Here is a 25,387-nt window from a genome sequence, read left to right on the forward strand (position 1 = left end):
ACCTTGATATAAATGGTATTGTAATTTAAATATATATATATATACAAATATATTTTTAAATTTTGGGGGAACATGTTTTGAGAGGGTTTTTGATTTAATTTGATTTAATTTAATTTTCTAGATTTGTGTCTTGAATATTCCTGTTATTTAGCTTCAAGGATAAGAGGAAATTTCTGCATCCGCCATTCGCACTCAGAACTCGTCCCAGCGTTTCTGATTTAAAATAATAATAATAATTTAATTAATATTGTAATTTTTAAATTTATTTTTAATTTCAATTTCATTAATTTGAATTTATTTATTTATAATTTGTTTTGTTAGTAAATTTAATTAATTTGTATTTACTTATTTATTTATTTTTAATTTAATTTGTTAATAAATTTAATTAATTTTTTATTTATTTACATTTAAATAATTTTTGGTTTTAATTTTATTATTTATTTATTTATTTAAAATTTAATTTAATTAATTTAATTTTAATCGGTTATTTATTTATATATTTTTTAAAAATTAATTGATTTGTTAAAAAATGCAAATTTAATTTTAATTGATTATTTATTTATTTTTCATTTTTTAATTTAATTAAACTAATTAAATTAAAATAGTAAATATAAATAAATAATCCAATAAAATTAATCCAATCCAATAAATTAATTACATGTATTAATAAAAATTTTATTTGAACTGAATTTCTTATTTATTTATTATTTAATTTTTTTAATTTAATTAATTAAATTTCATTTTTAATAAAATAAATTTAATTTTAATCCTTAAAACAAAACAAAAAAAAACACCCTTAAATTTCACTATAAAAAAGAGTTTTAAATAATTTCGCCGGATGTAAAATTTAAAAAGAATTTGGAAAAAAACTGTGCCGTTTCAACTGCAAAAATTAAATAATAATAATAATAATAATAATAAATTTTTGGCACATTCTCACCAAAATAATTTTAATTCCTTTTAGTATCGGAAGTGTAGTTTAATGTCATTTATTTTCTGTTTGTCTGCTTTTCCCCCCCAATTTAACAAAATGATAATAATAATAATTATAATAATCATTTATTAAATTATTTATTAATTTTGATTTTAAATTTTAAAATTTAATTCAAAAAAATTAATTTTGATTTTAAATTTTAAATAATAATAAGAATTTATTAAATTATTTATTAATTTTGATTTTAAATTTAATTTTAAATTTTAATTTAAAAATTAATTTTGATTTTAAATTTAATTTTGGGGAGAGGGTAAAAATTAGGGCAAAGAAAATTCCATGTTTTTAAAAGAAAGTCCCTGGGAAATGTTTGTGGATCTTGTACCCGGTGCAATAATAATAATAATAATTATTATTATTATTATTATTATAAATAAATCTTGTTTTTTTCTGAGTCTGTGGTCATTTATTTACTTGATTTTGGAAGGTTTTTAACCTTCATGGTCACCAACTTATCAACCCACCCAGTGCTCCTCCGCCAATAAAATAAGCTCAGTTAATGATTAATAAATGGCAGAGGAGCAATGTGTGGGTGCATAAGTTGGCAACCCTCATGGTCACCAACTTACCCACCCATCCAGTGCTCCTCTGCTGTTAAAAACTGCTCAAAACATTACATATAGACCAACCAGCAGAGGAGCTTTGAGTGTGTGGAGTTGGCAACACTCAGGGTTGCCAATTTACCTACCAATCTGGTAATCCTGCACTGTTAAAAATGAACTTTCTAATGCTGGAAGAAGCATTTAAATTAAACTTACCTCCGTTTCTAAGGGTCTTGCAAGGATTAGACGGCAGGAGGGCTGAAACAGGGCCTTCGTTAAATTACTTTCGCCTCCAGTTTTAATTACCTCTGATCCTTAAAGGGTGTAAAATTAAAGGGTTTAAATTAAAGTTTTCCTTGGCCTCAATCTGTCAGGAAAGGAAAAGGAAGGGTTTTGGGACTACAAATCCCATGTCTTCCAATATAAATATATATTATATAAAATATTATATAGATAGATAGATAGATAGATAGATAATAAATTAATTATATATTAATATACACATTAAATATATATATGTATATTAAATTGTTTATATATTAATATATAGATTAAATAAATTAATTATATATGAAATAATATATACATTAAATAAAATTTACATTATATATATTATATATTAATTATATATTAAGTAATATATACATTAAATAAAATATATACTATATATATATATATATATATAATTTATATACAATATTTATAATTACATATGGTATGTGTGTGTGTGTGTGTGTGTGTGTATAATTTTATTATACAACATATATTTAATTAAATAATTGATTTTTTTTGGCTGGGAATTTAATTAATTTAAAAAAGTCCTTTTTAATTTCAAAGTGGTTTTTATATAAAGTATGGTGTGTGTGTGTGTGTGTGTGTGTGTATATATATATTTATGGTACAAAATATGGCAGCCAGGCTGGTCACTGGCACCTCCAGGACCAGCCACATTACACCGGTTCTAAAAGATCTGCACTGGCTGCCCATCCGCTTCCGGGCGCAATATAAGGTGTTGGTAATGACCTATAAAGCCCTAAATGGCTTGGGCCCAGGATACCTGAAGGACCGCCTCTCCCCATATATTCTGTCCCGCACCCTCAGAACATCTGGGCAGCAATTACTTAGGGTTCCCGGGGCTAGGCTTGTCTCCACGACTAGGAAGACTTTTTCCATCGCCGCCCCGGCCCTTTGAAACACGCTGCCCATAGAGCTCCGCTCGGCCACCTCCCTGGCCCAATTCAAAAAGGAATTGAAGACCTTCCTTTTTGGTAACGCATTCCCCGATTAAGTTGTCCTACGGACCTCCTTCCGCCGCACCGGCAAGAGGACCGGCTAACTCGGGGCTTTTTGTTTTTATTGTAATGTTTTAATGTTGTATGTATGATGTTTTTAAATGATGTAAACCGCCCTGATCTGAGGAAGGGCAGTATATAAATAATTTTTTTATTTATTATTTTATTATATAAAGATATAATATATAATATTAGTTTATAAATTTATATAAAATAAAGTTTTATATATATGTATATAATTTAATTATATAATTGTATTATATATATATATATATATATATATATATATATATAATTTAATATATATTTAAGTGTGGGTTTTACTGGTACTTTATTTGCTGATTAAAATTTTTAATTGCAAGGTGGGTTTAAATTAAATGAACTTTAAATCAAATTTATTGTTATTAATTATTTGGCTAATTATTATTATTTTTTTAATTCAATAAATCCAAAGTTTGGTTTGAAGGCATTAAAAATAGAGATAAATAGAGAGAGAGAGAGAGCCTCTTTTTTTTTTCACTTCTTTTTCCCCCCCACTCTTTCACTCTTTCTTTTTTTCATTCTTTCTTTTCCCGGAAGTCGACTCAGAGATGACTCAGACCAAAACGAAAAGAAAAACAAGAAATATTTATTTGTTTGTTTATTTATGTATTTATTTTCCTAGTCTGAAAAACAGAAAAATAAAGAGATAGAGGAAAAGAAGGAATAGAGGCCTAAAGATACATGTAATATCTCTCCATATATCTATTTAGGATATACAGTCGGCCCTTCTTATACAAGGATTTTTTATACACAGATTCAAGCATACACGGTTTGAAAATGTTCACAAAAAGTATAAATTTCAATTATCAAACCTTGATTTTCCATTTTTTAGAAGGGACACCATTTTGCTATGTCATTATATTTAATGGGACTTGAGTATACACGGATTTTGTTATACACGGGGGATCTTGGAACCAAACCCCAGCGTATAACAAGGGGCCACTGTGTGTGTGTGTGTGTGTGTGTATGAATATATGTAAATTATATATAGGAATCGGGGAAACCTTGGGTCCCTGTATTGGAATGTAACGACAAACAAACAAACAAACAACAAACAACAACAAACAAGGACTAAGAAAACACTATTAAGATATTAATAGGTGGTTTGAAGGGTTTTAGGAAGGCCTAAATGCCCCCTAATGCTATATATTCTTTATGGACTTGGATGCTAAGCAGGGCCAGCCTTGGATGGGACTTGGATGGGAGACCAACAAGGAAGATCCTTCCTCCACTTTGCTTTTGGATGCCTTGCCTTGCCTTTCTTTTCCCTTTTGACCCTTCCTTCCTTCCTTCCCTGCTCTTTCCTTTTCACCCTCCTTCCTTCCTTCCTTCCTTCCTTCCTTCCTTCCTCCCTCCCTCCCTCCCTCCCTCTTTCTTCTTTTTGCTTTCCTTCCTTCTTCAATCCCTCTTTTAGTTTTGCTTTCCTTCCTTCTTTCCTTTCCTCTCTCCCCTTATTGCTTCCCTCCCCCCTCCCTTTTCTTTTTGCCTTCCTTCCTTCCCTCCTTCCTTTTTTCCTTCTCTCTTTCCTTCCTTCTATCCTCTCTCTCCTTATTGCTTCCCTCTCTCCCTTTTCTTTTTGCCTTCCTTCCTTCCTTCCTTCCTTCCTTCCTTCCTTCCTTTCTTCCTTCTTTTTTTTGTTCCCCTTCCTTCCTCTCTTCTTTTCGTTCTCCTTCCTTCCTTCCTTCTCTCCATTTTCTCTGTTTCTGGAGCTTGACCCACTTTTGACAAAATGCTGTGCAAATCCCTCCTAGCTTCCTTCTTTCCTTCCTTCCTTCTTTCCATCCTTCCTTTTTTCTTTCCTTCCTTCTTCTTCCTTCCTTCTTTCCTTCCTTCTCTCCTTCTTAACTCCCTTCCTTTTTTCCTTCCTTCCTTCTTTCTTTCCTTCTTTCCTGCCTCCTTTCTTTCCTTCCTTCTTTGCAAGATTCAATCTCAGGCTTTACTATCCCCAATTGTAAGGAAGGACTCCCCTCCCCCCCCAAAAAAACCCTCTTTCTCTGCAATGCTTTCCTTGCCTTTGGTGCAAAAGGACGAAGGAAGGAAAGGAAAGGAAAAGCTGCACTCTGCACATGCTTGGGGGTCCTCTGTCTAATCATAGGGACCCCGGACATCCCCCCAAATTGAAGGAGGAACCCCCAAAACCCCTTTTAATCCCCCTTCCTTCTTTGCAAAAGGAAAAGGAAGGAAGGAAGGAAAGAGGGAGGGAGGGAGGGAGGAAGGAAGGAAAGAAAGAGGAAGGAAGGAAAGATAGAGGAAGGAAGGAGGAAGGAAAGAGGAAGGAAGGAATTGAGAAAGAAGGAAGGAATAGGAACGAAGGGAGGGAGGAAGGAAAGAAAGGGAGGGAGGGAGGAAGGAAGGAAGGAAAGAGGGAGGGAGGAAGGAATGGAGAAGAAAGGAGGGAGGGAGGGAGGGAGGGAGGGAGGGAGGGTAATGAAGAGGAATGGAGAAGGAAGGAAGGAAAGAAAGAGGGAGGGAGGAAGGGAGGGAGGGAGGGAGGGAGGGAGGGAGGGAGGGAGGAAGGAAGGAAAGAAGGAAGAATGGTAGTGAAAAGGAATGGAGAAGGAAGGAAGGAAAGAAAAGAAAGGAGGAATGGAGAAGGAAGGAAGGAAAGAGGAAGGAAGGAAGGGAGGATGGAGGGAAGGAAGGAAAGAGGGAGGAAAGAAGGAAGGGTAATGAAAAGGAATGGAGAAGGAAGGGAGGGAGGAGGGAGGGAGGGAGGGAGGAAGGCAGGAAGGAAGGAAGGAAGGAAAGAGGGAGGAAGGAAGGGTAATGAAAAGGAATGGAGAAGGAAGGAAGGGAGGAATGTAGGAAAGAAAGAGGGAGGGAGGGAGGGAGGGTAGTGAAAAGGAATGGAGAAGGAAAGAAGGGAGGAAGGAAGGAACGAAAGAAGGGTAGTGAAAAGGAATGGAGAAGGAAGGAAGGAAAGAAAGGAAGGGAGGAATGGGGAAGGAAGGAAGGAAGGAAAGAGGAAGGAAGGGAGGATGGAGGAAAGGAAGGAAAGGGGGAGGAAGGAAGGGTAATGAAAAGGAATGGAGAAGGAAGGAAGGAAGGAAGGAAGGAAGGAAGGAAGGAAAGAAAGAAGGAGGGAGGGGGAGGGGGGGAGGGAGGGAGAAGGAATGAAAGAGGGAGGGAAGAAGGAAGGAAAGAAGGCGGAAGGAAGGAAAGATAGAGGAAGGAAGAAGGAAGGAAAGGGGAAGGAAGGAATGGAGAAAGAAGGAAGGAAGGAAAGAGGAAGGAAGGGAGGGAGGGAGGAAGGAAGGAAAGAAAGGGAGGGAGGAAGGGAGGGAGGGAGGGAGGAAGGAAAGAGGGAGGGAGGGTAGTGAAAAGGAATGGAGAAGAAGGGAGGAAGGAAGGAAGGAAGGAAGGAAGGAAGGAAGGAAGGAAGGGTAGTGAAAAGGAATGGAGAAGGAAGGAAAGAAAGGAAGGGAGGAATGGGAAGGAAGGAAGGAAAGAGGAAGGAAGGAAGGGAGGATGGAGGGAAGGAAGGAAGGAAAGAGGGAGGAAGGAAGGGTAATGAAAATGAATGGAGAAGGAAGGAAGGAAAGAAAGAGGAAGGAAGGGAGGGAGGGAGGGAAGCAGGAAGGAAGGAAAGAGGGAGGAAGGAAGGGTAATTAAAAGGAATGGAGAAGGAAGGGAGGAAGGAAGGAAAGAGGAAGGAAGGAAGGAAGGAGGGAGGGAGGGAAGAAAGAAAGAAAGAGAGAGGGAGGGAGGGTAGTGAAAAGGAATGGAGAAGGAAGAAAGGGAGGAAGGAAGGAAGGAAGAACGAAGGGTAGTGTAAAGGAATGGAGAAGGAAGGAAAGAAAGAAAGAAAGAAAGAAAGAAAGAAAGAAAGAAAGAAAGAAAAGAAAGGGAGGAATGGAGAAGGAAGGAAGGAAGGAAAGAGGAAGGAAGGAAAGAGGGAGGAAGGAAGGGTAATGAAAAGGAATGGAGAAGGAAGGAAGGAAGGAAGGAAGGAAGGAAGGAAGGAAGGAAGGAAAGAAAGAGGGAGGGAGGGAGTTAGGGAAGGAGGAAAGAGGGAGGAAGGAAGGAAGGGTAATGAAAAGGAATGGAGAAGGAAGGGAGGGAGGAAGGAAGGGTAATGAAAAGGAATGGAGAAGGAAGGAAGGGAGGAAAGAAGGAAAGAAAGAGGAAGGAAGGAAGGAATGGAGAAGGAAAGACGGAAAGAGGAAGGAAGAGAGGGAGGAAGGAAGGAAGGAAGGAAGGGAAGAAAAAAGTAGACTGAAAAGGAAAGGAGAAGGAAGGATGGAAGGAAGGAAGGAGACCCATAGGGACCCCCAAACATCCCCCCCAAGTTTAGGGAGGACCCTCTCGAAAAGCCATGCAAATCGCCTCCTTCCTTCCTTCCTTCCTTCCTTCCTTCCTTCCTTCCTTCGCAATGCTTTCCCAGGGCCCTCTGCCCATGCTCAGGGGTCCCTTGTCTCCCAATAGGGACCCCCATCCCTTCCTCTTTGTCTCCTTTGACACCCCTCCCCCCATTTTTATTCTAGAAGGACCGCAAAGACCCCCCTTTTTCTTCTTGCATCTCTTTGAGCATGTGCAAGCGTCGCCCATGTTACTCAATGGGGGGCGCGCTCCCGATCCGGGCCTCCCGTGCGCGCTCCCGACGGGGTTTTGGGACCGGGTTTCGAGCCCCATTTAAGGCTGACCCCTTCGTCTCCCATCACCCCAAATCCCAGGACAAAGGGACTTGTAGTTTTTGCAAGGGAGAGGAAGGAAGGGAAGGGAAGAGGGAGAAGGATATGTTGCTGTTGTTGCACGAAGGAAATCAGGATCGACGAAGAAATCAGGATCGACGAAGGAATCGGCATCAGCACCAGGTTCGTATTTTCAGGGTGTTTTGGGGTGTTTTGGAGGTATTTGGGTTTTTTGTGGTCTATAGATGGAATATGGAAGGGGAACTGTCATCGCTTGAACCCAGGACCCTTCGAAACAGATGCAAATTTGGATGTTTCCTTCTGTCCCTATTAAATGAATGGGATTTAGCCCCCCATGAATGGAGGAATACATAGGATCCTAGAGTCAGAAGGGGCTACTAAGGGCCATATAGTCCAACCCTCCTGCCATGCAGGTATACATAGAACACTAGAGTCAGAAGGGAGTACTAAGGGTCATATAGTCCAACCCTCGTTCTGCCATGCAGAATTACATAGGACCCTAGAGTCAGAAGGGACTACTAAAGGCCATATAGTCCAACCTTCTTCTGCCATGCAGGAATGGATAGGATCCTAGAGTCAGAAGGGACTACTAAGGGCCATATAGTCCAACCATCCTTCTGCTATGCAGGAATACATAGAATCTTACAGTTGTTTTGGAGAGGGAAGTTATGCAACATTGCCTCAGGCTCTGTCTCATTTAAGAAACAAGAACATCCTCCTGATTGTTAAACCGACCAACACACAAGAACAAAACCGCCATTTTGAACCGAAGTAACAAAGCCTAACCTCAAAATTTATATAATCCAACCCTTTTATGCCATGCAGGAGTACACCAAAACACTCCTGAGAGAGAGAGAGAGAGAGAGAGAGAGAGAGAGCGAGAGAGAGAGAGAGATGGCCGTCCAATCTTTCTTTGAAGACCACCAGACGATGGAGAAGAGACTAAATAGACTGCACTGAGTTGGAAGGGACACCCAATGGAGAATACTGCCATGCAGTAATACACAACACATTGCCATGCAGGAATACACGACACATTGCCATGTAGGAATACACAACCGAATCATTCCCGAAACATGGTCATGTGACCCCTCTATGAAGAGCTCTAAAGATGAAGAATCAGAATCTGCATAAATATTGACATTATCTATAGTGATGAAGGTGATATCATAGATGATATAACTATATAAGAGATCAGAAAGTGAGAACATATATGAAAATGACATACTGTATATATTGTATATGAGGACAGGAAGCAAATGTAACTAAATACATTTGGGATTGTTAATTTACTCTCCTTTTTCCTTTCAGACCTTTCAATGAGAAACGGACATTTCCTTTGACGATCCCCTGTTCGTTGTAGAATGATCCCCTCCAAGGAGGACCTTGCAGCAATCCGGTGTCCGATCAAAACGATGGGAAGATCCTCGTCCGGATCGAAGCTGATCAGCTAAAAAAAGGACGCACCCATGGCCGCCGTCTTTTCCGCAACCTGGTGCGCCTCCATAGACGGCCTGCGGGACTTCATTGCGACGGGGATCCAATACGTGCGCAATTGTGACGCTGCTGCCTTGGGCACGGTGGCCGTCCTCTCGGCGCTCTTCGTCTGGTACTGTTACCCGCGTCGGCCACGAACAGCCTTCGCGCCCGTATGCTGTCGTGAACTCTCTGTCCCATGTGAACACCGACAGGCTCCTGAACGGATACGCACACTGCTTCTTGCCGGACTGTGTCCGCTGCGTCCATGTTGGTGGTGGCGGCGGCGAGGCCTTGAACCAGAGGCTCTACCACAACCTCCAGGAGTACGCCAAGCGCTACTCATGGTCCGGAATGGGCCGGATCCACAAAGGGATCCGCGAACAAGGCCGCTACTTGACCGGCCGCTCGTCCATCCAGCAGCCGGAGGTCTTCTTCCTCCCGGACCTTCCCACCGCGCCGTATTTTTCGCGTGAAGCGCAGAAACATGACGTGGAGCTCCTCGAGTGCAACTTCCAGACCATTGCTGGTGAGTTCGAGTCCCTCTACAAGGCCTTCGCCGCCGACCGCGGGATACCGCCCCCGGCGGGGTGGGAGGTCAATGGGACATCCAGCGGGCAGTGGCTGACCTTCGACCTGGTTAGTCGGGGGTCCTGCGTCCCCAGGAACTGCCGCCGCTGCCCACGGACCTACCGCCTCCTCGGAAGCCTGCGCACCTGCATCGCCAACAACGTCTTTGGGAACGCGTGCATCTCCGTAATCGCGCCCGGGACCGCCATTGCAGAGCATTACGGGCCAACCAACATCCGCATACGGTGCCACCTGGGTAGGTAGCCATCTTGGGGGAGACGCCTGTGTTGCCGCCGCTTCTTCCTTTCTTGATGGTCTTCTTCTCCCTTCCTCCTGTTCCTCTTCTTCTGCCTTCCTTTTCTCCTTCCCTCCTTCCTTCTCTTCGGCCTCCTCCATGTCTTCTTCTTTCTCCCCCTCTACATTCCTTTTCTCCGTCTCTACTTCCCTTTCCTCTCTTTCCCCTCCTCTTCCTCTACCTTCCTTTTGTCCTTCCCTCCTTCCTTCTCTTCCTTTCCCGTCCTCCTCCTCCTCTTCTCCTCCTTTTATTTTCTTCTTCTGTCCCTCCTTCCTTCTATTCGGCATCCTCCATGTCTTCTTCCTCCTCCTCTTCCTCCTCTTCTGCCTTCCTTTTCTCCTTCCCTCCTTCCTTCTCTTCCCTTTCCCCTCCTCTTCCTTTTCTCTTACTTTCCTTTTCTTCCTCCTTCGCTCCTTCCTTCTCTTTGGCATCCTCCATGTCTTCTTCCTTCTCCTCTTCCTCCTCTTCTGCCTTCCTTTTCTCCTTCTCTCCTTCTCTTCCCTTTCCCCACCTCTTCCTCTTCTCCTCCTTTCCTTTTCTTCTTCCTTCCCTCCTTCCTTCTCTTCGGCATCCTTCATATCTTCTTCCTCCCCCTCTTCCTCCTCTTCTGCCTTCCTTTTCTCCTTCCCTCCTTCCTTCTCTTCCCTTTCCTCCCTCTTCTACTTTTCTTCTTCCTTCCCTCCTTCCTTCTCTTCAGCATCTTCCATGTTTCCTTCCTCCTCTTTCTCTTCTTCTGCCTTCCTTTTCTCCTTCCCTTCCTCCTCTTCCCTTTCCCTCCTCTTCCTCTTGTCCTACTTTCCTTTTCTTCATCCATCCCTCCTTCCTTCTCTTCAGCATCCTCCATGTCTTCTTCCTCCTCCTCTTCCTCCTCTTCTGCCTTCCTTTTCTCCTTCTCTCCTCTTCCCTTTTCCCTCCTCTTCCTCTTCTACTACTTCCCTTTTCTTCCTTCCTTCCTTCTCTTCAGCATACTCCATGTCTCCTTCCTCTTCCTCTTCTTCTGCCTTCCTTCCCTCCTTCCTTCTCTTCCCTTTGCCCTCTTCTTTTTGTCCTTTCATTTTCTTCTTCCCTAATTTCTTCTCTTCGGCATCCTCCATGTCTCCTTCCTCCTCCTCTTCCTCTTCTTCTGCCTTCCTTTTCTCCTTCCCTCCTTCCTTCTCTTCCCTTTTCTCTCCTCTTTTATAATTACAAATTACAAATTAATAATAAATAAAATTAATTTCAAATTAAATATAAATTACTTATAAATAAAAATAATTTGACAATTCAATATAAATCATTTATAACTAAAATTAAATTTATAATTGAATATAAATTAATGATAAATAAAATTAATTTTGAAATTAAATATGAATTAATTATAAATAAAAATAATTCAACAATTATAAAATTAAATTTGAAATAAATTTAATTTTATAATTGAATATAAATTAATTATGAATAAAATTTATACACACACACACACACATATTTAGAGTTCCTCTTCAGACACAAAGGTTCATAATAATAATATTAAATATCATTATTTTATTATTATTATTATTATTATTATTATTATTAAAATACACATTTACTATCATTGTCGCGACATGTCACAGTTTTTACGATAAATTGTGTCGCGCTTTATTTATTTATTTGTTTATTTATTTTGCCTTCTGGGATTTGCAATACTAGGGTTTGAAAACATTTTGACACTTCATGTATTCCTCCCTTTTTCTCGTCGTCTCGTTCTGCTTTATGCCGTGTGCGATTGCGCATTTTACGTGCACGCAACTGCGCCCGTAAATTTTGGATTTCCTCCAACGGAAGCGCCTTTGCAAATTATATATATATATATAGGAAAGGTTATTTGGAAACACTGTGTCCCTGTTGGCCGAGTTCCCCGCCCCAACTGCGCATATTTGCACAACCATTGCCCTCGTTATGCTTAATTGCTCGTTTGGCCGAGACACTGCCATGGAAACTGACAAAAGGAGGCCTCCTCTGTCTGTGTTTGCGTCGTCAGGCGTCATAATCATTGATTCATTCAGGCCTTTCCAGCTCAAAATGAAAAAATTCCTTTTTTCCCCCATGCAGGAATACATAGAATCCTTCTGCCATGCAGGAATACAGACAACACTAGAGTTGGAAGGGACTACTAAGGGCCATATAGTCCAACCCTCTTCTGCCATGCAGGAATACATAGGATCCTAGAGTCAGAGGGGACTACTAAGGGCCATAGAGTCCCACCCTCCTTCTGCCATGCAGGAATACATAGGATCCTAGAGTCGGAAGGGACTACTAAGGGCCATATAGTGCAACCCTCTTCTGCCATGCAGGAATACATAGAACACTAGACTAGGAAGGGACTACTAAGGGCCATATATTCCAACCCTTCTTCTGCCATGCAGGAATACATAGGATCCTAGAGTCAGAAGGGACTACTAAGGGACATAGAGTCCAACCTTCCTTCTGCCATGCAGGAATACATAGGATCCTAGAGTCGGAAGGGACTGCTAAGGGCCATAGAGTCCCACCCCCCTTCTGCCATCCAGTAATACATAGGATCCTAGAGTTGGAAGGGACTACTAAGGGCCATATAGTGCAACCCTCCTTCTGCCATGCAGGAATACATAGGATTCTAGAATGATACTATTATTATTATTCCCTCAACAGGATTGAAGACTCCTAGCAATTGTGAGCTGGTCGTAGGCGGCGAACCCCAATGTTGGGCGGAAGGGCGATGCCTCCTTTTCGATGACTCCTTTCTACACATGGCATACCATGGAGGTACATCCTCAGATATATATATATACATAGCCATCTTCTGCCATGCAGGAATACATAGGATCCTAGAGTTGGAAGGGACTACTAAGGGCTATATAGTCCAGCCCTCTTCTCCCATGCAGGAATACTTAGACTCCTAGAGTTGGAAGAATCTACTAAGGGTCCTAGAGTCCTTCTGCCATGCAGGAATACATAGGATCCCAGAGTTATTTTCACTACCGTATTCACAAAACACTGTCTAGTCAGAAGCGTTACACTATTAATATGATTGTAAGTCCATCCACAAGTATAAACTCACCGTTTATTCCTCACTGTCTCGCTTTTTTTCGCGCAGGTCTTCCCGAGGAAGGTCCCCGCGTCGTCTTCATGGTGGACCTCTGGCATCCGAACATCGCCGCCGCTGAACGTCAAGCCCTCGATTTCATCTTTGCGCTGGGACAGTGACAATCCTCATTTATTCTCAGCGAAAACAGCAGTCGAAATGAGTCGGGGAAGACGACGGCAGCACGGCATCCGCTCAAAGCTCACCAACCTTATTGACCAATTGTGCACCAACACACAATCACACACACACATTACACACACGCAAAATGTTTTACAGCGCAATTTTTCTACCTTTTTTGTGACTCTCTGTGCCGCTTTTCATCTTTTTCGCTTGCGGAGGGAGGAAACGGGGACGCCATTTTCGACCCTTGCACTGCACTGGTTTTGTGTGTGTGCGTGTGTGTCTTTTTTAACGACTCGACAACTCTGTGGTTCTCAACACAATCGTGTTTTTTGTGTGTTTCTAAAAATCGAGCTGTCGGTAACTCATGCGGAACTTTCTAGAGACTCGGGACGATACGGTGGCGTTATCGTTCCCAATGAGCACGGCCACGTCTTTGTGTTTTACTCTGTGTACGCAAACACACAATCACACAACCACACACAAAGTCTCGAAGAATGTGAGGAAAAGCTTGTTGTAGAAACGATGCTCTGTAGCAAAAAAATTAATCTGGGAATGTGAGGAAAAACTTGCGAGCGAAGAAAAATAGCAAGAGATGCTTCCCCCCCCCCCCCCCATTTTTCTGGAATGGCGGAGTTGTTCGCAAAGCCGAGTTGGAAATAGTCAATGTCTCCATTTTTTGGGGGGTGCGAGAGCAATCCACTCGTTTGTCGTCATCGAAATGGAGACAGAGGAGTGCCGTTTTATGACGCTCCATAGCAAAAATTTAATCTGGGGATGTGAAGGAAAAGAGAACGGGGACAATGTTGAGATATTTTTTTATCACACCCCCCCCCCCCCCGATTTTTTTGGACCAACGGAGCAATCGTTTGTAAATTGAACTCAAACGACTTTGTAATAAAACCCTTATTGTGGAACGATTGCTTAATGGCTCTTTTTGAAAGAAGGTCTGCAGAGTTTTGTTCCTATATTGCAATATATATTCCCTTCCAACTCTTATGATTTGATAATTCAATGAGAGGAAGTTCCTCCTAAAATCTTTCTGATAGTAAGGGCGGCCATCTTGCAATTAAAATTCTTAAATTGGGTGGCCATTTTGCAAATACAATTCCTAGGTAGTGCGGCCATCTTGCAAACAATTCTTAGGTTGGGTGGCCATCTTACAATTTTAATTCCTAGGTTGGGTGGCCATCTTTCAATTACAACTCATAGGTTGGATGGCCATCTTGCAATTACAATTCTTATGTTGGGTGGCCATCTTGCAATTACAATTGCTAAATTGGGCAGCCATTTTACAATTTCAATTCCTAGGTAGGGTTGCCATCTTGCAATTACAATTACTAGGTTAGGTGGCCATCTCGCTATTACAATTCCTAGGTTGGGTGGCCATCTTGCAATTATATTTCCTTGGTTGGGCAGCCATCTTGTAATTACAATTCCTAGGCTGGGTGGCCATTTTGTGATTATAATTGGTAGGCTGGGCAGCCATCTTAAGAATTACAATCCCAGGTTGGGCGGCCACCTTACAATTACAACTCCTAGGGTGGGCAGCCATCTTGCAATTACAACTCCTAGGTTGGGTGGCCATTTTACAATTACAATTCTTAAGTTCGGTGGCCATCTTGCAAATACATTTCCTAAGTTGGGCGGCCATCTTACAATTACAATTCATAGGGTTTATGGCAATGGTGGGACATTTTTAGGGGTAAATATCCCGCCCTCGTTGATTTATTGGCGCAAACATGGTCTCCACCGTACGTAAAACATGGAATTCCCTCTTTTTAGGGATTGTTAACAAAGGTATTTTAACTAGGTTAATGAGAACGAGGCCCCAAAATGTCCCACAGAGGGCCAAAATGGTTCCCCAAAATCCTGCCGTTTTGCATAAATATGGGGTCGGAACTAAGAATGAGGTGACCCCTGTTTTGGCTGAAATGTAATACGAGACGAATGAGTAAATTAAAAGTAAATGGAAGTAAAACTTGGAACCAGGTTGGTTCATCTTCAGTGGAGTGGATTAGTTGAGCAATTAAATTGGATGAATCCAATTGTTTCAAAAGGTTTACTTTATTCAGGAGTTAACAAACGGGTTTCGGATACATGGCGCAGGCGTGTCCGCGGCGCTTCCTACCATGGAATTGACCTAATGGGGTAAAACAGGTTGCGGGGAAATTCGGCCGATCAATACCACCATCAACTTGATCCCATAAAAATAACAGAGGTGGAAAAATTAGTGCCTTTCTTTGGTAAATACGCCGGAAAAAAGCACACAGCATTTAAAAAAAAAGAGGGATAATGGCCTACTGGAAAGAAATTTCTACAACAATATCAAAATTATATATATATTTTAAAAATATAGAGAGGTTTTAAGAGGTTTGCGCAAATACAAAATGGAGTCTCGTTTGATGACGGGATCGTTGCTCGTTTCGGAGAAAGTTCTCTAACTGCTGCAACCATTTTATGTTTGGCCCAAATAAAGTTTCTTATCTCAAAAAAATATTATTAAAAAGAAATTCCTAGAGAGAAACAGACCTTTATGTTGGAATCTCACGCTTATTGGGAGTTTGGCGACGATTTAGCTGCTATCTGGATGTAACTGATAGAGAAGTTTCATGTCGTAATTCGACCATTTTTGTATGGCCCAAACCCACCGATATGAATAATTATCTCCCCAGAAAATACCAAAAATGTGTTTTTAAAGAAGTTTCTAGAATCCCACACACTTTCAGGATGGGATTTTTGTTCCTGTTGGAATTTTGGCGGCAATAACGTCGATATCGGATCTAATCTAGTCGGGAATCTCACTTGTTCATTTATGTCGGGACTCCCGCTCATTCATTTCTGTTGGGAATCTCGCTTGTTTATTCTGGATGGGAATCTAGCTTGTTTATTCCTGACAAAAATCTCGCTCGTTCATTCCTGACGAGAACCTCAATTGTTTATTCCTGTCAGGAATCTCGCTCGTTTATTCCTGACGAGAACCTAGCTCGTTCATTTCTGTTGGGAATCTCGCTTGTTCATTCCTGACAAGAACCTTGCTCGTTTATTCCTGACAGGATTCACACTTATTCATTCCTGATGGGAATCTCATTGGTTAATTTCTTTTGGGAATCTCACTCGTTCATTCCTGTTGGGAATCTTGTTCGTTCGTTCCTGACAGGAATCTCCCTCGTTCGTTCCTGATGGGAGGTTTGGTGCCAATTTCGCCACTATGGGGAGGGTGTCTTTTTTAGAGAAGGTTGACGCCATGTTTCAACAACTTCTGTTTGGCCTTCCCGGGCACTGTCATGGGGATTCGGCACGCCGGAGTTGTGCTGGGGCAAGCCAATGTGCTGGAAGTAGGTCTCGTGGGCGGCGTTGCGGCAGGCGTAGACGGCGGCAGTGGCGTTCCTGCACGGGCGAGAAAGTTCAGTAATTAAAACAAGTTATTATGATTATTGTAATCGTAGAGTTGGAAGAGTGTCCTCTCTAGGAATCTCTAGGTCATCCAGCGCAACTCTATGGTCAACATCCGCCAGACATTACTAAATGCCTAGATAAGACTCGGGAGGAATTGATAAATCTGTTTAATCAATAATCAATCGATCACTTTCACCGTACTGTGACTCAGCCGGGTTTGAACCCTGGAAATCGGCGGCCATTTTGTTGCTAACTCTTCCTCTCTGGACTTTACCTGATGGTCATTTCAGAAGCAGCGGGCAGCTGGTCAAAGGTGGCGTGGATGCAGCTGACCGATTGGAGGAAAGGCTGGTCTTGCAGTCTGGGGGCAGGAAGGAAGTTGGCTGTAAAAGAGGGAAGGAGAAAAGAAGGGGAAAGAAGGAATGAAAGGAAGGAAGGATGGATCGAAGGAGTGAGGGAAGAAAGAAAGGAAGGAATGGGGGAGAGAGAGGGGGACAGAAATAGGGAAGGGGAAGGAAGTATGGTTGGATAAGAGGAGGAAAAAGGAAGGGAGGGAGGAAAGGAAGGAAAGAATGAAGGAGGGAAAGAGAAGGAGAAGGAAGGATGGATAAAAGGAAGAAAAATGAAGGAAGGGGAGAAGGAAGGAAAGGGGGAGAGATAGAAAGAAGGAAGGATGGGAGGATAAAAGGAAGAAATGATAGGGAGAGGGAAGGAAGGAAAGGGAAAGAAGGTAAAGGAAGAAGTGGAAAGAAGGAAGGAGAAGGCAAGAGGGGAAAGGAGAAACATGTGGAAGGAAGGAAGAAGGCAGGAAGCAAATGAAACGAAGGAAGAAAGGAGAAAGGTGAGAGATGAGGAAGGAAGGAAAGAAGGAAGGAATGAAGAAAAGAGAGATGGGAGAGGGGGAAAGTAAGTAAGTAAGGAAGGAAGGAAGGAAGGAAGGAAGGAAGGAAAGAAGGAGAAGGTAGAGAGGAAAGGAAAGGAGGAGGGAAGGAAGGAAGGAAGGAAGGAAGGAAGGAAGGAAGGAAGGAAGGAAGGAAGCAGAGCTCAGAAGGGAGAGGAAAGGAGAGGGGAAAGGAAGGAAAGAAGGATGGAAGGAAGGAGAGAAGGATGGAAGGAAGGAGAGAAGGAAGGAAGCAGAGGTCAGAAGGAGAGGAAAGGAGTGGGGAAAGGAAGGAAGGAAGCGGCCAAAACGAAAAGAATAAATGGGAGAGGGGGAAGGAAGGAAGGACAGAAGGAAGAAAGGGCAGTGGTCAGTGATCAGTGCAGTAGCCACTGAGCCCCAAGGGATCTTGGTTCCTCTCCAGCCACCTCTGACCTCCCTCCCTCCCCGTCCACTTCCCTCCCCAGCGGTCATTCATTGACCAACACCCCGAGGGGCCTTCTCCCCTCTCCAGCCACCTCTGTCCTCCCTCTGTCCCCCATCCACTTCCCTCCCCAGTGGTCACTCACTGATCAACCTCCCCAAGGGGCCTTCTCCCCTCTCCGGCCACCTCCGTCCTCCCTCTGTCCCCCATCCACTTCCCTCCCCAGCGGTCACTCACTGACAAATACCCCCGAGGGGCCTTCTCCCCTCTCCAGCCACCTCTGTCCTCCCTCTGTCCCCTGCCCACTTCCCTCCCCAGCGGTCACTCACTGACCAAGACCCCCGAGGGGCCTTCTTCCCTCTCCGGCCACCTCCGTCCTCCTTCTGTCCCGTCCCTTTCCGTCTGCAGCGGTCACTCACTGGCCATGATCTTCTGGAGGGGGTCATATCTGGCGAAGGCGTAGGTGGCCTTAGTGGTGGCCGGAGGGCTGTCCGAGGGGAGGGTCTTATTGAGGTGGACCTCCAGGCCATTCAGGGAGGCCAGGCTGCTCTGGAACTGACCAGGAAGAGGAAGAGGAAGGGAAGGAGGCCATTTTGTCTCTCATAATCCCCACCGAAAGGAAGAGGATAGGAGGGAAGGGGAGAAGGGGAAAGAAAGGAGGAAAGGAGCAAGGATGGATGGAAGGAGTGAGGGAAGAAAGGGAGGAAGGAAGGATGGATGAAAAGTGCAAGGGAAGAAAGGAGGGAGGAAAGGAAGGATGGAGGGGGGAGGAGGGAAGGAAGGAAGCAGAAAGGGAAGGAAGGATGGATAAAAGGAGAAAAACTGAAGGAAGGATGGAAGGAAGGGAGAGAGAAGAAGGACTGATGAAAAAGTAAGAGAAGAAAGTAAGGAAGGAAGGGAGATTGGAAGGATGGATGAAAAGAGCAAGGGAAGAAAGGGAGGGAGAGAGGGAATGAAGGAAGGAAGGAAGGAAGGAAGGAAGGAAGGAAGAAAAAGTGGAGGGAGGGGAAGAGGGAAGGAAAGGGGAAGGAAAGGGATAGGAAGAAAAATGAAGGAAGGAGGGAGGGAAGGAAGGAAGGAGCGAGCAAGGGAAGATTGAGTGGAAGGAAAGAAAGAAGGAGAAAGAGAAGAAAGGGAGGAGGGAGGGAGAGACGGAAGGAAGGAAGGAGCAAGGGAAGAATGAGTGGAAGGAAGGAAAGAAGGAGAAAGAGAAGAGAGGTGGGAGGGAGAGAGGAAAGGAAGGAAGGAAGGAAGGAAGGAAGGAAGGAAGGAAGGAAGGAGCAAGGGAAGAATGAGAGGAAGGAAGGAAAGAAGGAGAAAGAGAAGAAGGGGAGGAGGGAGGGAGAGAGGAAAGGAAGGAAGGAAGGAGCAAGGGAAGAATGAGTGGAAGGAAGGAAAGAAGGAGAAAGAGAAGAAAGGGAAGAGGGAGGGAGAGAGGAAAGGAAGGAAGGAGCAAGGGAAGAATGAGTGGAAGGAAGGAAAGAAGGAGAAAGAGAAGAAAGGGAGGAGGGAGGGTGAAAAGAAAGAAAGGAAGGAAGGAAGGAAGGAGGGAGGGAAGAATGAGTGGAAGGAAGGAACAAAGGAGAAAAAGAAAGGGATTAGGGAGGGAGGGAGAGAAGGAAGGAAGGAAGGAAGGAAGGAAGGAAGGAAGGAAGGAAGGAGGAAGGAAGGAAGGAAGGAGCAAGGGAAGAATGAGTGGAAGGAAGGAACGAAGGAGAAAGTAAAGAAAGGGAGGAGGGAGGGAGAGGGGGAAGGAAGGAAGGGAAGAATGAGTGGAAGGAGGGAAAGAAGGAGAAAGAGAAGAACGGGAGGAGAGAGGGAGAGAGGAAGGAATAAAGGAGCAAGGGAAGAATGAATGGAAGGAGGGAAAGAAGGAGAAAGAGAAGAAAGGAAGGAGGGAGGGAGAGAGGGAAGGAAGGAAGGAAAGAAGGAAGGAAGGAAGGAAGGAAGGAAGGAAGGAAGGAGCAAGGGAAGAATGAGTGGAATGAGGGAAAAGGAGAAGGAGAAGAAAGGGAGGAGAGAGGGAGGGAAGGAAGGAAGGAAGGAAAGTAGGAAGGGAAGAATGAGCGGAAGGAAGGAAAGAAGGAGAAAGAGCAGAAAAAGAGGAGGGAGGGAGAGAGGAAAGGGAGGAAGGAAGGAAGGAGGGAAGGAAGGAGCAAGGAAAGAAAGGGATGAGGGAAGAAAAGGGAAGGGACAGAGAGAGGGAAGCAGAATGAAGCAAGCAGGAAAGGAAGAAAAGAGGGAGACAAAGAAAGAAAGGAGGAAAGGAGGGAGAGAGAGAAAGAAGAAATGAGCTTCAGAAGATGGAGGGATAGAGAGAAGGAAGAGAGACATAGGGAGATACACTCTTCTTACCACTTCCTTGATGCAGTCTCTTGACGTGGCGAATGCTTCCTCCGCCACCAGGCACAGCGCCAAGCCACGGATGTGGTGGACGTACAGCGCCATACGCAAAAGAGACGTTTTGCTGTCGCCGTCGCGCAGGACGTTGTTGCGAACCACGCCCGACAGACCGTCTTCACTGCGGTTCTGGACCCTGAAGAGAAAGAGGACGCATATCAAAATGGTGTCCCACTGATGCGGGTGCAAGATCAGCACGCTCCCCCGTCTCACCTCGGTGCCCATTTGACAGGAAATTCGCGCAGCAACACAGCTTCCTCTTCTGAAAAGAAGACTCAGAGTATCCGGACCCCCAGCGGCAAAGCAGGGCCTGGCAGTGTCAGCATCGGGAAACTTCCTGCGCCATTTTGCGCCGTCTCTATGGTCTCTGCCTACCCCTGGAATAGGAATGATAATAATGATGTATCTAGAGATGCCTATCAAAGGTCCTCTCTAGGAATATCTAGGTCTTCCAGTGCAACTCTATGGTCAGTATCCGGCATCAAATATTGGGGGGTATGTACCTTCGCGTCCGCTTCCACTTCCTGTACTGAAACCTTGGCGGCTGACCACCCTGGCACAAAGGATACAAAACTCTATGGTTCTACGCATCCCTGCATGGCAGCAATAGGGTGTTCTATGTATTCCTGCATGGCAGCATCGTAATACTCACAGTTTCCTGTAAAGGACGCAACCTGCGAGGACATGGAGGACTCTCTGGCAGCTCTGGAGGATCAGGGCTGCCTTCAAGAGCAACAGAGGGTCCACTTTGGTCTTGTCCAAGGCCCAGAGGGAGCCGAAGACACAATGGAGGCTGCTGATGTGGTGCAGGAAGTGCCCCGTGTAACTGTCCCAGTCGGTGCCCAAGTCCTCCTTCGACCGCTCCTGCAGAAAGAAACACAAACATGCACGAAAACGCATAACCACAAACATCCAAAATTATGTCATATATATTGGAGCATCCTCAGGCGCGAGTTTAGATACTCACGGCGTACGCGCGGCGAACGGGTCCATGGTAGAAGCGAAAGAGTCCAATGAGGCTCCCCAGGAAAAGATGGCAGCTGGTGTCGGAGAGGTTAGTGGCGCAGCTGAGGACCTGGAGCAGTGAAACGTCGTTTCAAAATGGACACCGGCCATAGAGTTGTGCCGGAGGAGACGCAAAGGCCAGTAGAGCCTCTCTAGGTCCTCCAGCGCAACTCTATGGCCTCAGCGCCGTGTGCGGAACCCGCCACCAATTCCGTACCCAGAGGTAACCGCCATCCGCTTTGATGGCGAACTTGAGCTTCCGCAGGCGTACCAGGTCCGGTGCAGATCCGGAGATCCCCATGATCTGTCCGCAGAGCAGCTCCTGTAGGTCCGAGGGGGTCTGCACCAAAAAATGAAAGACGCATTAAAAGCGTGGGGGCAAGTCCCCGTGCGTTGCCAAAGATGGCGTCGCCTGCAGGATTTGCACACCTGGCTCGGATGGACGTAGCAGATGCCGTCGCGCGTCGGGTCGACTTCGCTTTTGACTTTGGAGTCATCGTAGAGGAAGAAGCAGTTCCACCTGGTAATTAATTAAGATTAATTAATAATTAAAATAGTGTATTTTCATATTATATACACACACACACACACACACACTCAATATATATATATATATATATATATATATATATATATATATATATTTACAATGAAATAATTGAATTTTACAACACTAAAACAGATTGCTTATTAAAAGAATTAAATACTATATATATATATATACACACACATGTGTATATTTCTGCAAATATATATATATATATATATATGTTGAATTTTACAACAATGAAATGATTTTCTTGTTTAAAGAACTATGCAATAAATGTGTACATGTATAGAATACCATATATATATATATATATATATATATATATATATATATATATAATAACTCTTATAACTCTTTATAATATATATAAAATTTCAGGAATAAAATCCTATGTGTGTATATTTGTGTGTGTCTGTTTGTATATAGTAGGAAAAATTCTCTCTCTCTCTATACATATATATATATATATATATATATATATATACACACACATATATATATATATATATATACGTATATATATATATATATATATATATTAATAGAATTGAAATTTACACTAATATTACTTATTGAAAGTATAATATACAATATATTTAAAATACTATATATATATATATATATATACATATATATATATAATTATGTGTGGTATATATATATATACATAAACAAATTGAATTTTAGAACACAAAATAGATAACTTATTAAAAGAATAAAACACAATATATATATTGCACTATATATTTAAAATATGCTATACATTTACATATATATATATATATATATATATATACACACACAAACATACACATCTGTTTGTGTGTGTGTGTGTGTATTAAAATAGAATTTATTTTATTTATTTAGGTATTTATATCCTGCCCTTCAGCCCTAATGGCTCTCAGAGCGGCTTACAATATTATTTTTAATCAGACAGTTCCCTGCCCTCAGGCTTACAATCTAAAAGACAAAAGGAGAAGGGAATGATGGAGGGAAAGGGGATGAGGTCCAGTGGTTCTTCTCTCCCTCTAAGCCCTGGACCAAGGCAGATGGATTGGAGGGAGGGCTCTTCCTTCTTCCAGGCTAGTCCTGATGGAGGTGGACTTGCCTGGCCAAATCCCTCTCAGGCCGGCAGATGGCAGTTGTGGAGGGCGTAGTTTCCTTCCTTCGGGCTAAGTCCTGACGGAGATGGACTTGCCTGGCGGAGTCCCACTCTCAGGCACCAACTGTCTCACAGTAACAGACACAGCCCATTCTCAGGCACCAGCTGTCTCACAGTAACAGACGCAGCCCACTCTCAGGCACCAACTGTCTCACAGTAACAGACACAGCCCATTCTCAGGCACCAGCTGTCTCACAGTAACAGACACAGCCCACTCTCAGGCACCAACTGTCTCACAGTAACAGACGCAGCCCACTCTCAGGCACCAACTGTCTCACAGTAACAGACACAGCCCATTCTCAGGCACCAGCTGTCTCACAGTAACAGACACAGCCCATTCTCAGGCACCAGCTGTCTCACAGTAACAGACACAGCGACTCTCAGGCACCAACTGTCTCACAGTAACAGACGCAGCCCACTCTCAGGAACCAACTGTCTCACTGTAACAGACACAGCCCACTCTCAGGCACCAACTGTCTCACTGTAACAGACACAGCCCACTCTCAGGCACCAACTGTCTCACAGTAACAGACGCAGCCCACTCTCAGGCACCAGCTGTCTCACAGAAACAGACTCAGCCCACTCTCAGGCACCAACTGTCTCACAGTAACAGACACAGCCCACTCTCAGGCACCAACTGTCTCACAGTAACAGACGCAGCCACACTCAGGCACCAACTGTCTCACAGTAACAGACGCAGCCCACTCTCAGGCACCAACTGTCTCACTGTAACAGACACAGCCCACTCTCAGGCACCAACTGTCTCACAGTAACAGACGCAGCCACACTCAGGCACCAACTGTCTCACTGTAACAGACACAGCCCACTCTCAGGCACCAACTGTCTCACAGTAACAGACACAGCCCACTCTCAGGCACCAACTGTCTCACAGTAACAGACGCAGCCACACTCAGGCACCAACTGTCTCACAGTAACAGACGCAGCCCACTCTCAGGCACCAACTGTCTCACTGTAACAGACACAGCCCACTCTCAGGCACCAACTGTCTCACAGTAACAGACGCAGCCCACTCTCAGGCACCAACTGTCTCACTGTAACAGACACAGCCCACTCTCAGGCACCAACTGTCTCACAGTAACAGACACAGCCCACTCTCAGGCACCAACTGTCTAACTGTAACAGACACAGCCCACTCTCAGGCACCAACTGTTTCACTGTAACAGACGCAGCCCACTCTCAGGCACCAACTGTCTCACAGTAACAGACACAGCCCACTCTCAGGCACCAGCTGACTCACAGTAACAGACACAGCCCACTCTCAGGCACTAACTGTCTCACAGTAACAGACACAGCCCACTCTCAGGCACCAGCTGTCTCACAGTAAGAGACACAGCCCACTCTTAGGCACCAACTTTCTCACAGTAACAGACGCAGCCCACTCTCAGGCACCAACTGTCTCACAGTAACAGACACAGCCCACTCTCAGGCACCAACTGTCTCACAGTAACAGACACAGCCCACTCTCAGGCACCAACTGTCTCACAGTAACAGACACAGCCCACTCTCAGGCACCAACTGTCTCACAGTAAGAGACACAGCCCACTCTCAGGCACCAACTGTCTCACGGTAACAGACACAGCCCACTCTCAGGCACCAACTGTCTCACAGTAACAGACGCAGCCCACTCTCAGGCACCAACTGTCTCACAATAACAGACGCAGCCCACTCTCAGGCACCAGCTGTCTCACAGTAACAGACACAGCCCACTCTCAGGCACCAGCTGTCTCACAGAAACAGACACAGCCCACTCTCAGGCACCAGCTGTCTCTCAGTAAGAGACACAGCCCACTCTGAGGCACCAACTGTCTAACTGTAACAGACACAGCCCACTCTCAGGCACCAACTGTCTCACTGTAACAGACGCAGCCCACTCTCACGCACCAGCTGTCTCACAGTAACAGACACAGCCCACTCTCAGGCACCAACTGTCTCACAGTAACAGACGCAGCCCACTCTCAGGCACCAACTGTCTCACTGTAACAGACACAGCCCACTCTCAGGCACCAACTGTCTCACTGTAACAGACACAGCCCACTCTCAGGCACCAACTGTCTCACAGTAACAGACGCAGCCCACTCTCAGGCACCAACTGTCTCACAGTAACAGACACAGCCCACTCTCAGGCACCAACTGTCTCCAACTGTAACAGACACAGCCCACGCTCAGGCACCAGCTGTCTCACAGTAACAGACACAGCCCACTCTCAGGCACCAACTGTCTCACTGTAACAGACGCAGCCCACTCTCAGGCACCCACTGTCTCACAGTAACAGACACAGCCCTCTCTCAGGCACCAACTGTCTCACAGTAACAGACACAGCCCACTCTCAGGCACCAACTGTCTCCCACTGTAACAGACACAGCCCACTCTCAGGCACCCACTGTCTCACAGTAACAGACACAGCCCTCTCTCAGGTACCAACTGTCTCCCACTGTAACAGACACAGCCCACTCTCAGGCACCAGCTGTCTCACAGTAA

The 25,387-nt window shown here is 44.2% G+C and overlaps 2 pseudogenes across 2 annotated transcripts in view; one reads left to right on the plus strand and one right to left on the minus strand.

The window, feature by feature from the left end:
- Positions 1-7,457: 7,457 nt before the first annotated feature.
- On the plus strand, positions 7,458-13,924 carry LOC149284503 (aspartate beta-hydroxylase domain-containing protein 2-like; annotated as a pseudogene). Its single transcript, XR_016277829.1, has 4 exons — positions 7,458-7,681; positions 8,831-9,821; positions 12,513-12,626; positions 12,958-13,924. The product of XR_016277829.1 is annotated as an aspartate beta-hydroxylase domain-containing protein 2-like (transcript).
- Positions 13,925-14,728: 804 nt separating this feature from the next.
- The window catches only part of LOC149284504 (BLOC-3 complex member HPS4-like), a 45,890-nt pseudogene continuing 35,231 nt past the window's right edge, over positions 14,729-25,387 (minus strand). Inside the window, exons 3-10 of the transcript XR_016277835.1 lie at positions 21,606-21,696; positions 21,394-21,516; positions 21,139-21,246; positions 20,675-21,035; positions 20,127-20,548; positions 18,191-18,326; positions 16,742-16,850; positions 14,729-16,458 (exon numbers count right to left, since the gene is read on the minus strand). The product of XR_016277835.1 is annotated as a BLOC-3 complex member HPS4-like (transcript). The remainder of the gene's footprint in view (positions 16,459-16,741; positions 16,851-18,190; positions 18,327-20,126; positions 20,549-20,674; positions 21,036-21,138; positions 21,247-21,393; positions 21,517-21,605; positions 21,697-25,387) is intronic.

This window comes from Sceloporus occidentalis, unplaced genomic scaffold (genome assembly GCF_023333645.1).
Source record: "Sceloporus occidentalis isolate IW3139 unplaced genomic scaffold, rSceOcc1.0.p SCAF_91, whole genome shotgun sequence".
Classification (NCBI taxonomy): Eukaryota; Metazoa; Chordata; class Lepidosauria; order Squamata; family Phrynosomatidae; genus Sceloporus; species Sceloporus occidentalis.